This window comes from Dendropsophus ebraccatus, unplaced genomic scaffold, assembly GCF_027789765.1.
Source record: "Dendropsophus ebraccatus isolate aDenEbr1 unplaced genomic scaffold, aDenEbr1.pat pat_scaffold_383_ctg1, whole genome shotgun sequence".
Lineage (NCBI taxonomy): Eukaryota > Metazoa > Chordata > Amphibia > Anura > Hylidae > Dendropsophus > Dendropsophus ebraccatus.
In genome coordinates, this window is record NW_027210008.1 from 37,501 (window position 1) to 45,000 (window position 7,500).

Sequence of the window (7,500 nt, forward strand, 5' to 3'; positions counted from 1 at the left end):
AAGCTGCCATCGCCTACGCTGCCGTCGCCTTAGCTGCCACGCTACAGCGTTCAGGGCTAGGACCTGGCTGCAGCTCGACAGCCCATGTTTATGCTGGAGTGTATTGCCTCGCCTCAGCTCGACTCTTTAACATTTATTTTATTATTATTTTTATTTGACAAGGACAAAATGCAAAGACATCAGGCAAAGTACAAGGTCAACACACAACATTAATGCCGCCTAACTTGTTTGGCTTCAACAAGGAACAAGCGGTGTATGCATTTTATCCGTTCCAGAATGCATCCCCTTGTATTTTACAATTTCCGCAGCAGATGGCGCTGTGTTACGGGCCCAGCGGCGACTCCCGGCCGATCCGGGGCAGTGAGCCGCGATTGGCCGGTTCGAACCACCCGCCGGCGGCGGGGATTGGCCGGCTGCGCGGGGCGCGGCAGCCAATGGGAGCCCCGCCGGCGGCCGCCGTTGACTGTTAGCTTCGGCCGGGGAAAACTTCTCCTCCCGACGCCGGCCCTCCTGGAGCTCCGGCCCGGGCACAGCTCCCCGGCAGGTCCCGGGGCGAGAACCGGGCCGGGGGGGACCGGGCGGCGGCGCGGGGGGCCGGGCCGCCTCGGGGCTCCGGGAGATCGGGAACGGGAAACCGGTGGATGGCGGGGTCCCACGCCGGCGTCCTGGAACTCCGGCCCGGGCACAGCTCCCCGGCAGCTCCCGGGGGGGGAGAACCGGGCCGGCGCGCGGGGCCGGGCCGACTCGGGGCTCCGGGAGATCGGGAACGGGAACCGGTGGATGGCGGGGTCCCACGCCGGCGTCCTGAACTCCGGCCCGGGCACGGCTCCCCGGCAGGTCCCGGGGCGAGAACCGGGCCGGGGGACCGGGCGCCGGCGCGGGGCCGGGCCGCCTCGGGGCTCCGGAAGGGCCGTTGCGGGGACCGGTGTAGTGAGAGGCCACCGCGGCCGGGCTCCTGGAACTCCGGCACGGACCTAAAGCCGCGAGGAGCTCCCGGTCAGAGAACCGGAATGAGGTCGGATTTGACCGCTTTACCCGGGCCGGAGTTTCCAGGAGCCCGGCCACATTCCGGCGACGTCCCGCTTAAAACGGGGGGCGGTGACCACTCGACGCCAGACCTCGTTTTCCGACCACCGCCAGCCCTACTCTAAGGGACGGGTGCCGTCCCCCCCCGGCGGGTCCCCGGAGGCCAATCGGATGCGGGCTTAAGGTGCATTAAAAAAGTCGGGATACGAGGGTCAGTGTCCGCTCCCGGTTCTCCTACGCGGTCCCTGGAGGCCCTTGGATGCGGGCCAGGGGTGCATCCAAAGGTCGGATACAAGTCCGGGTCTTTGTCCGGTTCTCCCTAGCGGTCCCTGGAGGCCCTTGGATGCGGGCCAGGGGTGCACCAAAGTCGGATACAAGTCCGGGTCCGTCCCGGTTCTCCCCAGCGGTCCCCGGACGCCCTCGGATGCGGGCCAGGGTGACAAAAAGTCGGATTACGAGTCACAGTGTCCCGTCCCCGGTTCTCCCCAGCGGTCCCTGGAGCGCCCTCGGATGCGGGCGAGGGTGCACCAAAGTCGGATACGAGTCCGGGTCCGGTCCGGTTCTCCCTAGCGGTCCCTGGAGGCCCTTGGATGCGGGCCAGGGTGCACCAAAGTCGGATACGAGTCCGGGTCTTGTCCGGTTCTCCCTAGCGGTCCCTGGAGGCCCTTGGATGCGGGCCAGGGTGCACCAAAGTCGGATACAAGTCCGGGTCCGTCCCGGTTCTCCCCAGCGGTCCCCGGACGCCCTCGGATGCGGGCCAGGGTGCACCAAAGTCGGATACGAGTCAGTGTCCGTCCCGGTTCTCCCCAGCGGTCCCTGGACGCCCTTGGATGCGGGCGAGGGTGCACCAAAGTCGGATACAAGTCAGTGTCCGTCCCGGTTCTCCCCAGCGGTCCCTGGACGCCCTTGGATCCGGGCGAGGGTGCACCAAAGTCGGGTACGAGTCCGGGTCCGTCCCGGACCGGGGGAGCGGGCGCCGGCGCTGTGGGGAGCCGATCCCGGGCTCCAGCAGAGTCTATTCGGGGACCGGCTTGTCGGGGGCACTCGCGTCCGGGGTCATGGAACTCCGACCCGGACTAAAGCCTCGAGGAGCTCCCGGTCAGAGAACCGGGATGAGGTCGGATTTGAACGCTTTACCCGGGCCGGAGTTCCAGGAGCCCGGCCACATTCCGGCGACGTCCCGCTAAAACGGGGGCGGTGACACTCGACGCCAGACCTCGTTTCCGCCACCGCCAGCCCTACTCTAAGGGACGGGCGTCCCCCCCGGCGGTCCTCGGAGGCCATCGGATGCGGGCTAAGGTGCATTAAAAGTCGGATACGAGTCCGGGTCCGTCCCGGTTCTCCCCAGCGGTCCCTGGACGCCCTTGGATGCGGGCGAGGGTGCACCAAAGTCGGGTACGAGTCAGTGTCCGTCCCGGTTCTCCCCAGCGGTCCCCGGACGCCCTTGGATGCGGGCGAGGGTGCACCAAAGTCGGGTACGAGTCAGTGTCCGTCCCGGTTCTCCCCAGCGGTCCCCGGACGCCCTTGGATGCGGGCGAGGGTGCACTAAAGTCGGGTACGAGTCAGTGTCCGTCCCGGTTCTCCCCAGCGGTCCCTGGACGCCCTCGGATGCGGGCGAGGGTGCACCAAAGTCGGATACGAGTCCGGGTCCGGTCCGGTTCTCCCTAGCGGTCCCTGGAGGCCCTTGGATGCGGGCCAGGGTGCACCAAAGTCGGATACAAGTCCGGGTCTTGTCCGGTTCTCCCTAGCGGTCCCTGGAGGCCCTTGGATGCGGGCCAGGGTGCACCAAAGTCGGATACAAGTCCGGGTCTTGTCCGGTTCTCCCTAGCGGTCCCTGGAGGCCCTTGGATGCGGGCCAGGGTGCACCAAAGTCGGATACAAGTCCGGGTCCGTCCCGGTTCTCCCCAGCGGTCCCCGGACGCCCTTGGATGCGGGCCAGGGTGCACCAAAGTCGGATACGAGTCAGTGTCCGTCCCGGTTCTCCCCAGCGGTCCCTGGACGCCCTTGGATCCGGGCGAGGGTGCGCCAAAGTCGGATACGAGTCAGTGTCCGTCCCGGTTCTCCCCAGCGGTCCCCGGACGCCCTCGGATGCGGGCCAGGGTGCACCAAAGTCGGATACGAGTCAGTGTCCCGTCCCGGTTCTCCCCCAGCGGTCCCTGGACGCGCCTTGGATGCGGGCCAGGGTGCACCAAAGTCGGATACGAGTCAGTGTCCGTCCCGGTTCTCCCCAGCGGTCCACTGGACGCCCTTGGATCCGGGCTAGGTGCACCAAAGTCGGGTACGAGTCCGGGTCCGTCCCGGACCGGGGGAGCGGGCGCCGGCGCTGTGGGGAGCCGATCCCGGGCTCCAGCAGAGTCTATTCGGGGACCGGCTTGTCGGGGGCACTCGCGTCCGGGGTCATGGAACTCCGACCCGGACTAAAGCCTCGAGGAGCTCCCGGTCAGAGAACCGGGATGAGGTCGGATTTGAACGCTTTACCCGGGCCGGAGTTCCAGGAGCCCGGCCACATTCCGGCGACGTCCCGCTAAAACGGGGGGCGGTGACACTCGACGCCAGACCTCGTTTCCGCCACCGCCAGCCCTACTCTAAGGGACGGGCGTCCCCCCCGGCGGTCCTCGGAGGCCATCGGATGCGGGCTAAGGTGCATTAAAAGTCCGGGATACGAGTCCGGGTCCGTCCCGGTTCTCCCCAGCGGTCCCTGGACGCCCTTGGATGCGGGCGAGGGTGCACCAAAGGTCGGGTACGAGTCAGTGTCCGTCCCGGTTCTCCCCAGCGGTCCCAGGACCGCCCTTGGATGCGGGCGAGGGTGAACTAAAGTACGGGTACGAGTCAGTGGCCGTCCCGGTTCTCCCCCAGCGGTCCCTGGACGCCCTCGGATGCGGGCGAGGGGTGCACCAAGTCGGATACGAGTCAGTGTCCGTCCCGTTCTCCCCAGCGGTCCCTGGACGCCTCGGATCCGGGCGAGGTGCACCAACGTCGGATACGAGTCCGGGTCCGTCCCGGTTCTCCCCAGCGGTCCCTGGACGCCCTTGGATGCGGGCGAGGGTGCACCAACGTCGGATACAAGTCAGTGTCCGTCCCGGACCGGAGGAGCGGGCGCCGGCGCTGTGGGGAGCCGATCCCGGGCTCCAGCAGAGTCTATTCGGGGACCGCTTGTCGGGGGGCACTCGCGTCCGGGGTCATGGAACTCCGACCCGGACTAAAGCCTCGAGGAGCTCCGGTCAGAGAACCGGAATGAGGTCGGATTTGAACGCTTCAGCCGGACCGAGTTCCACGATCCCGGCCAATTTCTGCCACGTGCCGCTAAAACGGGGGCGGTGACACTCGGCGACAGACCTCGTTTCCGCCACCGCCAGCCCTACTCTTAGGGGCGGGCGTCCACCCTAGCGGTCCCCGGAGGGCCATCGGATGCGGGCTAAGGTGCATTAAAAGTCGGATACGAGTCAGTGTCCGTCCCGGTTCTCCCCAGCGGTCCCTGGACGCCCTCGGATGCGGGCGAGGAGGTGCACCAAAGTCGGATACGAGTCCGGGTCCGTCCCGGTTCTCCCAGCGGGTCCCTGGACGCCCTCGGATGCGGCGAGGGCGCACCAAAGTCGGATACGAGTCCGGGTCCGTCCCGGTTCTCCCCAGCGGTCCCTGGAAGCCCTTGGATGCGGGCTAGGGGTGCTCCTAAGCCCGGGGAGAGAGAGCGCCGCTCCGGTAGTTTCAGCGGGGGCGCGGCGCTATGCGGTAGCCGGCGGAGGCTCACCACGGCCGGGCACGCCGAGCGCGCCCGCTCCGGTCCCCGCCGGCGGGACTGTGAGTGCACGGGCAGCCGTCTGGAGCCTCCACGAGCCCGGACACGAAAAAGCGCCGCTCCGGTAACATCCAGCGGGGAGCGGCGGCATGCGGTAGCCGGCGGAGGCTCACCACGGCCGGGCATGCCGAGCGCGCCCGCTCCGGTCCCCGCCGGCGGGACTTGGAGGCTCTTGGCATCCGGCGGGAGTCACCAGAAGCCCGGGGAGAGAAGAGCGCCGCTCCGGTACCCGCCGCCGGGAGCGGCGCTGGCGGTAGCCGGCGGAGGTCTCACCCTAGGCGGGCAAGCCGAGCGCGCCTCTCCGGTCCCCCGGCCGGCGGGACTTGGAGGCTCCTCGGCATCCGGCGGGAGTCACCAGAGGCCCGGGGAGAGAAGAGCGCCCGCTCCGGTACCCGCCGCCGGGGAGCGGCGCTTGGCGGTAGCCGGCGGAGGGCTCACCCTAGGCGGGCAAGCCGAGCGCGCCTCTCCGGTACCCGCCGGCGGGACTTGGAGGCTCTTGGCATCCGGCGGGAGCCACCAGAAGCCCGGGGAGAGAAGAGCGCCGCTCCGGTACCCGCCGCCGCTCTTGGAGGCTCTTGGCATCCGGCGGGAGTCACCAGAGGCCCGGGGGGAGAAGAGCGCCGCTCCGGTCCCCGCCGGCGGGACTTGGAGGCTCTTGGCATCCGGCGGGGAGTCACCAGAGGCCCGGGGGAGAGAAGAGCGCCGCTCCGGTACCCGCCGCCGGGGAGCGGCGCTTGGCGGTAGCCGGCGGAGGCTCACCCTAGGCGGGCAAACCGAGCGCGCCCGCTCCCGGTCCCCGCCGGCGGGAACTTGGAGGCTCTTGGCATCCGGCGGGAGCCACCAGAAGCCCGGGGAGAGAAGAGCGCCGCTCCGGTCCCCGCCGGCGGGACTTGGAGGCTCTTGGCATCCGGCGGGAGTCACCAGAGGCCCGGGGGGAGAAAGAGCGCGCCGCTCCCGGTCCCGCCGGCGGGACTGGAGGCTCTTGGCATCCGGCGGGAGTCACTCAGAGCCCGGGGAGAGAAGAGCGCCGCTCCGGTACCCGCAGCCGGGGAGCGGCGCTAGGCTGTAGACGGCGGAGGCTCAACCCTGGGCCGGGGCGAGCCGAGCGCGGCCCGCTCCGGTCCCCGCCGGCGGGACTGTGAGTGCACGGGCTAGCCCGTCTGGAGGCCTCCACGAGCCCGGACACGAAAAAAGCGCCGCTCCGGTAACATCCAGCGGGGAGCGGCCGCATGCGGTAGCCGGCGGAGGCTCACCACGGCCGGGCATGCCGAGCGCGCCCGCTCCGGTCCCCGCCGGCGGGACTGTGAGTGCACGGGCAGCCGTCTGGAGCCTCCACGAGCCCGGACACGAAAAAGCGCCGCTCCGGTAACATCCAGCGGGGAGCGGCGGCATGCGGTAGCCGGCGGAGGCTCACCACGGCCGGGCATGCCGAGCGCGCCTCTCCGGTCCCCGCCGGCGGGACTTGGAGGCTCTCGGCATCCGGCGGGAGTCACCAGAGGCCCGGGGAGAGAAGAGCGCCGCTCCGGTCCCCGCCGGCGGGACTTGGAGGCTCTTGGCATCCGCGGGAGTCACCAGAGGTCCCGGGGAGAGAAGAGCGCCGACTCCGGTACCCGCCGCCGGGGAGCGGCGCTTGGCGGTAGCCGGCGGAGGCTCACCCTAGGCGTGCAAGCCGAGCGCGCCCTCTCCGGTCTCCGCCGGCGGGACTTGGAGGCTCTCGCATCCGGCGGGATGTCACAGAGGCCCGGGGAGAGAAGAGGCGCTCGCTCCGGTACCCCGCCGCCGGGGAGCGGCGCTTGGCGGTAGCCGGCGGAGGCTCACTCCTAGGCGGCGAAGCCGAGCGCGGCCTCTCCGGTCCCCGCCGGCGGGACTTGGAGGCTCTCGCATCCGGGCGGGAGTCACCAGAGGCCCGGGGACGAGAATGAGCGCCCGCTCCGGTACCCCGCAGGGCGCGGGGAGCGGCGCTAGGCCGGTAGCCGGCGGAGGCTCACCCTGGCCGGGCGAGCCGAGCGCGCCGCTCCGGTCCCCGCCGGCGGGACTTGGAGGCTCTCGGCATCCGGCAAGAGTCCCAGAACGCCCGGGGAGAGAAGAAGCCGCCCGCTCCGGTACACGGCGACGGGGAGCGGCGCAAAGCGGTAGCCGGCGAAGGCTTCACCGCAGGGCCCGCAAGGGCCAAGAGCGGCCGCTCCGGTTCCCCAGACGGAGCCGGGCCAGCGGGCGGAGGTTCACCGTCGCGCCCGGGCAAGGGTTCATCCTGCCCGGCACCAGAGACCAAGCCGTCCGCTCTCCCCGCCGGAGCTCCCGGACTTGTCATTTTTCTTGGGCTGAGGTCCGCGGAGGAGGAGGAGGAGGAGGAGGAGGCGGCGGGAGCCGGGCGTCGGTGCCCCGCCGCGGCCGGGCGAGGGTGCGCCCAGCCCGGCACCCGAGACACGGCGGCCTCGGGAAGCCGGCGGGCGACATCGGGAGCCCCCGCGGGGATCCTCGGGGCTCAGTGAAGCTGTTCAGACGGGTGTCCCCTCTCCAGAGCCCCGGAGGTGCGGGACCGGCCCTTCCCCCCACCCCAGGCCGAGGTCCTCGGAGCGCCGCCGGCGGGAAAAGTGGGGAAAGGGACCCGCAGACCTCCGGAATGAGGTCGGATTTTGAACGCCAGATCCGACCCGGAGTTCCAGGAAGTCGCAGGG